This window comes from Haliotis rubra, unplaced genomic scaffold (assembly GCF_003918875.1).
Source record: "Haliotis rubra isolate DU_JTF1 unplaced genomic scaffold, ASM391887v1 Scf616, whole genome shotgun sequence".
Classification (NCBI taxonomy): domain Eukaryota; kingdom Metazoa; phylum Mollusca; class Gastropoda; order Lepetellida; family Haliotidae; genus Haliotis; species Haliotis rubra.
The window spans coordinates 105,342-115,320 of NW_025767320.1; positions in this window are offsets into that span (position 1 = coordinate 105,342).

Consider the following 9,979-nt stretch of genomic DNA (forward strand, 5'->3'; position numbering starts at 1 on the left):
GGCTCACTCGAGTTAAGTTGTCATTCCCACGTTGATCACAGTACACAGGAACACTGACTTGGTTGCTCCCATAACGTTATTACATATTGACCTAACATGCGTCAAGGCATGTTACGACCAAAGTGTGCGTGATAGTAATGAACCAAAGAGGGAAATAAGTAGCAGTGTGGATTGGCATATTGCGGAAATTCTATATGAGTTGCCATACAACTTGAAGCATAGGGTTCCTTGCCTTGTTCACCAAGTGTGACCTGAATGTGAACTGATTTCATTGTCAATAGTGCATAATATATTATGAAAATATATTGATAGTTCACAGGAATATGAGCACATTGTGACGACTCTGATTTGAAGTAATTGTCTATCGGACCTGCCACTATTTAAGTGATTGCGTTGTGTATTGAAAGCATTTCAGTCATTTCTTACCTATCTCCAAACGACTGAGTGAGGTTTGTGCAGAGAAAAGTGATAAACCATGATTGTCTTAAATCTCTACTGAATGACGACCCTTTAAGATAAATGATGGATACAGTACTTTGTACATGTAGCTAGAAGCAGGACACCAGTTTGCTTGAATCTGGCTATCATGAATATCATGTGTGTTTAATCAAAAGATACCGACTGATTGAGATTTCATGTAAACTAATGCATCATGTTTACAGCAGTTATTGTACTATATGTATAGTACATCGAGTACAATTTGAAATTATAATTGTCTGTATCAACACAAGTGAAAAGCATAAGGCCCCCCAAAATCTTTAAAAGTTTCTGGTATACAGACTAAAATGATGCGATGACGCGACTTTTTTTTATTTACAATGGGGTTTTTTCAATAATGATGCTACTAGTTCTTCGCAGAAAGTAATAAAAAGAACTGTTGATTCATCTGCTGACAGGTTTTTGGGGACATGTTGGTGACTTTTGTACCCTTGAAAAATATCAAACTCTGGTGGCAGCACAGCTTCAATTTTGTTGTATGGGGATCAAAATCGCCGAGTAGCAGGCAAGTTTAAAATGTACAAATGAAATAATGAATTGAAGGATGTGTATACTTTTATACTATTGCAATGGGCAACTTTTATATTTTGTCAATTTATTTGTCTGAAATATCAAAGGAAAAATGAAAACAATGAATTATATTTTAATATATTTTATCCATGAAATGATTATACATTGTTTGAAAGTAATTTAAAATATCACAATTAAATTTTTATATATTTGTTAAAATTTGAAATGAAACTTAAATTAACATATAGATAGTTAGGACTACTTATATTTATGAAATTATATCTGTAAAGTGTCTCTCTCTCTCTCTCTCTCTCTCTCTCTGTCTCGTGTGTGTCTCGTGTGTCTGCGTGTCTGTCTCTGTGTGTGTGTGTGTGTGTCTCTGTCTCTGTGTCTCTGTGTCTCTCTGTGTCTCTCTGTGTCTCCTGTGTGTGTGTGTGTGTGTGTGTGTGTGTGTGTGTGTGTGTGTGTGTGGTTAAACATACCTAAAACGCTGACAAAGTTTTCACCAAGTGATTTATGTGCCACTGTCCACCCCAAGTAGTTTTCTTGTAGCCATCTTTTGATACTGTTGTGCAGTTCAAAACGTCTATTTGGTCTTTGAATGCTAGCCAGACTTTGGAAACTTGCGACTTCATAAGAAAGGCATTTTTCTTCGGCAAATGTGTTCCCTGCACCTTGCCATCGCTGAGTTGTAAGTGCTAAACCATGTATTTACCAAATTCCCAGGTGTCATTCAAGTTTACGGTCCATGGAACTGACTGAAATGGACCAGGTTGTTTATCTCGAACTGAAACCGCGACCACGCAGTCATCATACTCAGCTGGTACAACAAACTTGTCACCGGTCGAAAAATGCCCTTTCCTAATGAGCCACATTATGTAGCATATTACACATTGTGCAATTTACAGAAATATCTTTAATAATAATATTAATAATATTTAGATATGCACCAAGACCACAATGCCCGAGTAGAAGTCTGGTTAAAAGAACCTCTTCTCTACGCTTCTTGATAATTTGGATTGGTTACAAAAGGCTCGATGCCATAAAGATGGCGCCCTTTTAAGGATGAGGTCCATCTCTGTTGCCATTTCGTTTGAGCATGGATCTTACTGACGGTGCATAATTCTGCAGGAGAGGGCAATATTGTCTCATCCTGTTCTGATCCACCAAAGTCTAATGCAGCTTTTGCCAATTTATCAGCTTTTTCATTTCCAAATAGTCCAACATGAGCAGGCATCCATGAAAATTCTACACTTACATGCTCTTTACTTAATTTAGTAAAAGGCACCCATGAAGGGCCACCTCCTCGTGGTGGGTGCTGGGTAACGCTAAGCGCCCTTCAACCCCCCGTTGTGGACCCGGGGGTATATTTGGTCCACCAACCTGTTTGCCTTGGGTTGCGCCTCTGTGTCGGTGGAGGACGGGAGGCTGGTGGTTGAGGGCACTGGGAGCCTGGAACCGTGTTCCTTTTGCCCAACAGACCACTTCGCCCCTTACTTCACCTAGACGGGTGGTAGAACTGGCCCGGTTCTATCAATCGGCTGGTCACGCCAAGCCCTGTGCATGGTGATTATTTTATGCACATTTTTGTTACTGGGTCTTGGACATTTCGATTTTCAATGTACAAATTACTCATATATTACAATGCCTAGAGTCCTATGCCAGAAGGCGGTGGCTCATGGGCCAATCTGGCAATTTTGACCTCCGGGTTCTGTTTGTCTTCAGGGATCTGTCTAGGGCAGAACCAGTCTGACTTATACCTTGTTTGGCAAAAACAGCTATCTGTGTCCATTTTGCTGGAGTATAGCATTCCTGTAGCCTTGGTGTTTGTAGTTGGCTTCCACTACATCACTGTCCTTGTTGACACTCGATGGCGGAGTCTTATCCAAATACTGATTCTTGGCCACGATTTCTGGTTGTAGAAGGAGCTAATGGTGATCCACTGAAAATCAACCCTTTTGTCGTTTCCAAATCTATTGAAGGAATATGTGGCACAGTGAAAAACGTCACTCGTCTCCGCTCTGGTTCCCTGCTTGTGGAATGTTCATGGAGACAACAGTCTGAAAATCTCCTGAAAGCACGACAGTTTGCGAACACGGAGATTGTTGTGTCAGTGCATAAAACTTTGAATTCGTGTAGAGGCATTGTCCGAGATCGCGCGAAGTGCCTCTCAGACATGTCCGAAGAGGAAATTGCTGTAGAAATGATATCTAAAGGTGTAACGTCAGTTAAACGTTTTACCAGGAAGGATGGTGACAAGATTCTTAACCCAATACTTACCTGTTTACGTTTGGCCTTTCAAAAATCCCTTCATCTATCAAAGCTGGATATTTCAACATCGGAGTGAATGTTTACATTCCTCATCCACTCCGTTGTTTTAATTGTCAACGTTTTGGACATGGAGCGAAGTTTGCTCCCGCTGTAGTAAACAACATGATAGCACAGACTGCACTGATGTAATCAAATGTGCAAACTGCAGTGGTAATCACATGTCCTCTTCTAAATCATGTCCTTCTTTTCTTACGCAAACAAAAATTCTGAAAGTAAAATATACAAATGATAATTCTTTCACAGACGCAAAGAAATTAGTGGCACACACATCGGACAATTCTTCTTCTTTACAGACATATTCTACTGTAGTCTCCTCTTCTCCTCCTCCGCCTCTTAAAGTTGACAATTGTTGTCAGACAGCCATCAGCTGGGTATCAACCCATCAGAAAACATTGTTTCAAATCAATGCTCGAGGCACTGACACTTCCATTTCATCAGCTTCGCAAACTGAAACTGCACCAGAAACAGCACCTACTTCTGAACCAGTCACTGACCCTGACTTTCTTCCTGAACTGAAAATGAACAGCAAAATGAATTCAAAAGAAAGAAAACAGCGGAAACAGGAGGCACGGTCCCTTAAACATATTGAGGCATCTTCCACCATACTGACCCCTGTTCAGGTTCATAATACCTTTGAACCTCTCGATATGGAAGTCACTCCATCGCAGACATTGCAGCGTAGAGGACATTCCCCACACTCCCGATCTCCAGTTAAGCCTCCATGAGTGGCCATGACAATATAATACAATGGAATTGTAGAGGACTTCGGAACAACTTTAATGATCTCCAACGTTTAATACAAGATTGAAAACCATCAGCAGTTTGTTTGCAGGAAACGTTTCTCAAAGCCAGTGATAAATTTGACTTAAGGCAGTATGCTTCATACCATTGCTTTTCACCCCCAGGGAATAAGGCTAACGGAGGATCTTCTGTTATGGTGAGGCAGGGTATGCTTCATAGCCCTGTTCCTCTTAATACCCCTCTTCAGGCCGTTGCAGTGCGCATAGCGTTAAGTGTAGCTTTTACATTATGTTCTTTATATATTCCACCAACATCTTCACTTCAACAGTCTGATCTTCAGGCACTTTATGACCAGCTCCCAAAGCCCTGTGGCATCATAGGAGATTTGAATGGCCATAACCCACTTTGGGGTAGTAACGACACAAATTCAAAAGGAAAATTACTTGAGGAGTTTTTCTTAAATAATGATTTATGCATTTTCAATGATGGATCTTCCACTTATTTACACCCTGCAACTGGTACTTATTCCTGTCTGGACCTATCAGTTGTAACTTCTAATTTACTAAGCGAATTTGAATGGTCTGTACATGACGACCTCTCAGGTAGTGATCATTTTCCTACCGTTTTGAAATCTGTTACACCATCTGATGTTCCTCCGTCAACAAGATGGAATTTCACTAAAGCTGACTGGGCTCACTATAAAACTCTTTGTTCTAAACATCTAACACCTGGTGTTTTTGTTGATGCTCCTGGCTCTATACAACGCTTCTCCGATGAGCTGCACAAAATTGCTGATGAATGCATTCCGAAGTCCTCTCAGAATCCTCACATACATAAGCCATGGTTTAGTGCTGATTGCAAACAGGCTAGGAAGGCACGGAAGAAGGCTGAACAAAATTTCCGTCGCCATCCAATGGTCCATAACTTCAATAAATATAAAGTATTAAATGCTAAAGCCCGGCGTACCTTTAAACAAAATAAACGCCAGTCTTGGCAAAAGTATGTTTCAAAGATAAATTCTCGTACGCCGATGTCAAAGGTGTGGAACATGATCCACAAAATTAAAGGTAAGGGTACCAAATCAAGCATACACCATCTCAAAACTGGAGGTCAATTGTTAACAGATTCATCTGATATCGCAAACAAACTGGGTGAAACACTTCAAAAACATTCTTCCTCGTCTAACTATGTTCCTAAATTTCAAAAATACCAAAAACAGCAGGAAAAGAACAAAATTAATTTTCATTCGGATAACGGGGAAGATTATAATGAAATCTTTTCTATTCATGAGCTTCATACTGCTCTTGAACAAGTGCACGATACTGCAACAGGAGCTGATAACATTCATTATCAGCTTCTGAAACATTTACCGGACTCCTGTTTAGAGACACTACTGAATATTTTTGATGACATTTGGACATCTCGCAAATTTCCTTCCTCTTGGCGTGATGCCATTGTTGTACCCATACCTAAACCTGGACGTGATCATACGGATCCCTCTAATTATAGGCCCATTTCTTTGACTAGCTGCGTTTGCAAAACCATGGAACGCATGGTCAATAACAGATTAACGTGGTACTTAGAATCAAATAATTTAATCACAAATATTCAATGTGGTTTTCGTAAAAATCGCAGTACCATTGACCATTTAGTTCGATTGGAGTCATTCATAAAGAATGCCATTATTAACAAGCAACATGCAGTGTCAATACTTTTCGATTTAGAGAAAGCTTATGACACAACATGGAAGCATATCGTGGCATGTTAAAAGATTTACATGATGTTTTTGATTTTTTACGAGGCCGTTTGCCTCAGTTTATATCCGAGTTTTTAACTGACAGGCAATTTCAAGTCCGCGTGGGTTCTACCCTGTCTGACCATTATGAGCAGGATCAGGGTGTCCCACAAGGTAGTATTTTGTCAGTCACATTGTTTAGTGTTAAGACCAACAGTTTATCAAAGGTCTTAAGTGATTCAATCGATGGGTCACTTTTTGTGGATGATTTTAATATTTCTTGTCGTGGTAAAAGTATGCATACTATTGAACGGCAACTGCAGTTGTGTTTAAACAAAATAGATAAATGGTGTCTTGCAAACGGCTTTAAATTTTCTAAATCCAAAACTAATTGTATACATTTTTGTAGAAAATTTAAACCGCATAAAGACCCTGAACTGTCTCTAAATGGCTCTCCCATCAAAGTCGTTAAGGAGGCCAAGTTCTTGGGTTTAATTTTTGACTCGCATCTAACTTTTGTTCCCTATATCAAGTCCCTAAAAACTAAATGCTTGAAGGCACTTGACTTGTTGAAAGTCGTTTCCAATTCTAAGTGGGGAAGGGATCAAGCTACCCTCCTACAATTATATCGATCATTGGTACGTTCCAAACTTGATTATGGCTCCATCGTTTATGGTGGAGCCTGCAACAGTAATCTAAAACTTTTAGATTCTGTCCACCACCAAGGTCTAAGACTATGTCTTGGTTCCTTTAGAACTTCACCTGTTGACAGCCTCTACGTCGAGGCTGATGAGCCATCTCTTACACAACGCCGTATGAAATTAACTTTACAGTATATTACAAAACTTTATTCCAATGAGTCAAACCCTGCATATAACAGTGTCTTTAATCCCCTATATGAAGATCTGTATAATAAGAGGCCTTCTCTTGTTCCGCCTCTTGGTATAAGAGTGAAACCTTTCCTTTCTGCTGCCGGCATTGAGCTGGAAAATATAGCTCCTTCCCGTTTTCTTTCTTCTCCTCCTTGGCAATTGGTTAGGCCCGAAGTTGACCTAACTCTGACAAAGTTTAAGAAATCTGAAACTAATGAATTACAATATAAACAAGAATATCATCAACTAAAAACTAAATATAATACACACAAATCCTTATTTACAGATGGGTCCAAGGACGGTGGCGCAGTGGCATGTGCCACTGTCATTGGATCCAGAACAATATCTTCTAGAATACCGGATAACAGCTCCATTTTCACAGCAGAAGCTAACGCCATCTTAACAGCTCTTAAATATATTCAAAGACATCCCAAACATAAACAATATGTACTATTTTCTGACTCTCTTTCTTGCCTTCAGGCTATTAAAAATCTATCTTGCAAACATCCACTTTTAATTGAAATAATCGAATTATATAATGATCTTGCTACTGGCCAATGCGACATCGTCGTCTGTTGGTTACCCAGCCACGTTGGCATTTCTGGGAACACAATGGCCGATCTTGCTGCCAAGGCAGCACTCAACAAATCTGTGAGACCACTTCTAATTCCATACTCTGATTACAAAGCTATCATTAGAACTTACATCCGTGATCTGATGCAGAAGAAGTGGGACACCCAAGTAGGTATTAATAAATTACATGCAATAAAACCCTACATTGGTTACTCTTACTTGGGTTGTCAGTCCAGATTTGAAGAGGTCATCATACGACGATGTCGCATTGGCCATACCAGATATACTCATGAATACTTATTGAAAGGCGAAGATCCTCCGTTTTGTATCCCTTGTGATGAAAGGATCACAGTCAAGCATGTCTTGCTTGACTGCATTGAATATTCCATCACAAGGGATATCTATTTCAAATCCAAAACTCTGAAGGATCTTTTTAATAATGTCAGTTCTCATTTAATTATTGCATTTAAAAAAAAATTAGATTTGTTGAGTGATTTGTACATAGATATATATTTTATTATTGGTAGTTTAGATTAGCAACTGTTATTGTTAGTGGCTGTATCCTCAAAGGGGGTTGAAGTATTGTAAAATTATTGTCCTCCTGAGAGGGTACGTAAGTCCCAAAACATTTAGTCAATCTAATTTACCTGCTTTTTAATCGTAGAATAAGTGTGTTTTTGATTTATGGCTAGATTTCTCTTCTGTCGTCAACGGCTGAAGGGATGGTGTAAATCCAACTAGGGTCCATGCAGGTAGCAAAAGTAATGTAAGTCCCCATGGCTCCTAGTATGGTGATCTACCTTCAGTTGTTGGCGATCTGTAGCCCGTTTTTATATTGTATTGTCTTAGTAAATAAAATAGTTTTACATGTTCATGCTAGTTTTAGACTCCATCTGTGATACTCTAGTTATTTTACAGTCCTTCGCTGACTGATTCTTTAGCAACTTTAATTTATTATTTATATAAAACATTTCTCGTCACTATATGGCTGAGATATTGCCGTTGTGACGTTAAATATTAACTCACTCACTCACTAATTTAGTAAAATGTCGAGTATAATAATATGCTAATAATATGCTAAGGAGAAACCTGTCCGAACTGCATGTAAAGCACTGACAGAATCACTGAAAATGACCGCCGATACAGGTCTAAAAAAATGAATCCAAGCTTCAATGAAGTTCAGCAGAAAATACTGATAAGTGATCAGCTAATCGTACACACTCCATTTGCCCATTTATCATCCGGAAAAATACGCTTGACGCGCTGGGTTGAAACTGACTCGGGCGGAAACCAGAAACAAGACACATGTTTTTTAGGCCTAAGCTATAAGTGATATGTATGTGTGTAGACACATTCTATACTGGCCACATAAAGAAACTGTGCACACAGAAAATATAAATATTGGCACACAGCGTCCTTATACATAAATACATTTGTGAACATAGCAAGTATTGGAGACAATCAAACGCTCATGAACGTGCCAGGCGACATGACGTCATTGACGGTGGCCTATGGTCTTGCAATGTGTTACTGCACGTGCAGCCCGTACAGCTGTACACAACATGTGAAACTCTCAAATTGCTGTCGCTGTCGAAAGCTTGATCTTTGGTCATTCAAACGTTCACAAATTCACATGAGAAGTCGCATGCACATTAGAATGGTTCGAGCAGGAATGAGCCAACAACAGGTGGCAGCACATTTCCAATGCCATCGTAACACGATATCTGCATTGGTCAGGCGTTATCGAAACAGTAATGACGTCGCCGACCACCCACGTTCTGGGCGTTCCCGACGTAACGACGCCAGGACAGGACAGATGGATTCGGGTGACTCATCTCAGATACAGGTTCCAGACAGCAGTGACCACGTCCAAGACCATTCCGCAGTCCTTCAATGCTAATTTGGTATAGCCTCTATGCGTCTTCGATGCACTGCTGTGCTTCAAGGACAGGGTGGTCATACCCATTATTGACTTTGTGACTTCGTCGTGTAACCCCCTACTCAATTTTGAACTTCTGAGGTCATCGTTACGGATATTGTTCATGTTCGTTTGACATTTTCTTGTGGTCCGATACTTCAGCCTATAAAGTGTCTACATCATTTTGTCTTTGCTGTGCTGTGTTGTATTCCAATTCTGAAGGCATTTTCTGTGTGCACAGTTTCTTTATGTGGTTGGTATACAATTGAAACTGTATAAATGGAGTTGTTATTTACCTTCTTAGTTTTATCAAGGAAAGGAAACCACCTACATTATTCAAACAATAGATATATTTATTCATATATGAATTATATTAGTGTTCAAATAAACAACTGTATAAACAACTCATTTTAGTTCTTGTCAAGTGATACACATGCAAGCCTGGTATTCACAAACTACTACATTTCCCAATTTCACTTTATTTCCCTGTTATACATCTCACTATTAATTCGATCTGTTCCTTTCGAACATTGTGTTCACATGTGTTAAGTACAAACAATTGTACAATGACCAGCGTAAACAATGTACTATCAGTCGTCATTACTGTAGGAATGCGTTTGCATAAAATCCACCTGATCAAAGGGAGGCCACTCTGTCAACTCTCCAGATTGTGGAATGTAACAAGATCATCAATCTATTAAAGTGTATTTCAAAAACAAAAGTGGGGCGCTGATAAGTCAACTATGTTATTGCTGTACAAGGCCCTTATCTTGTCCAGACTTGACTATGGTTGTCAGGTGT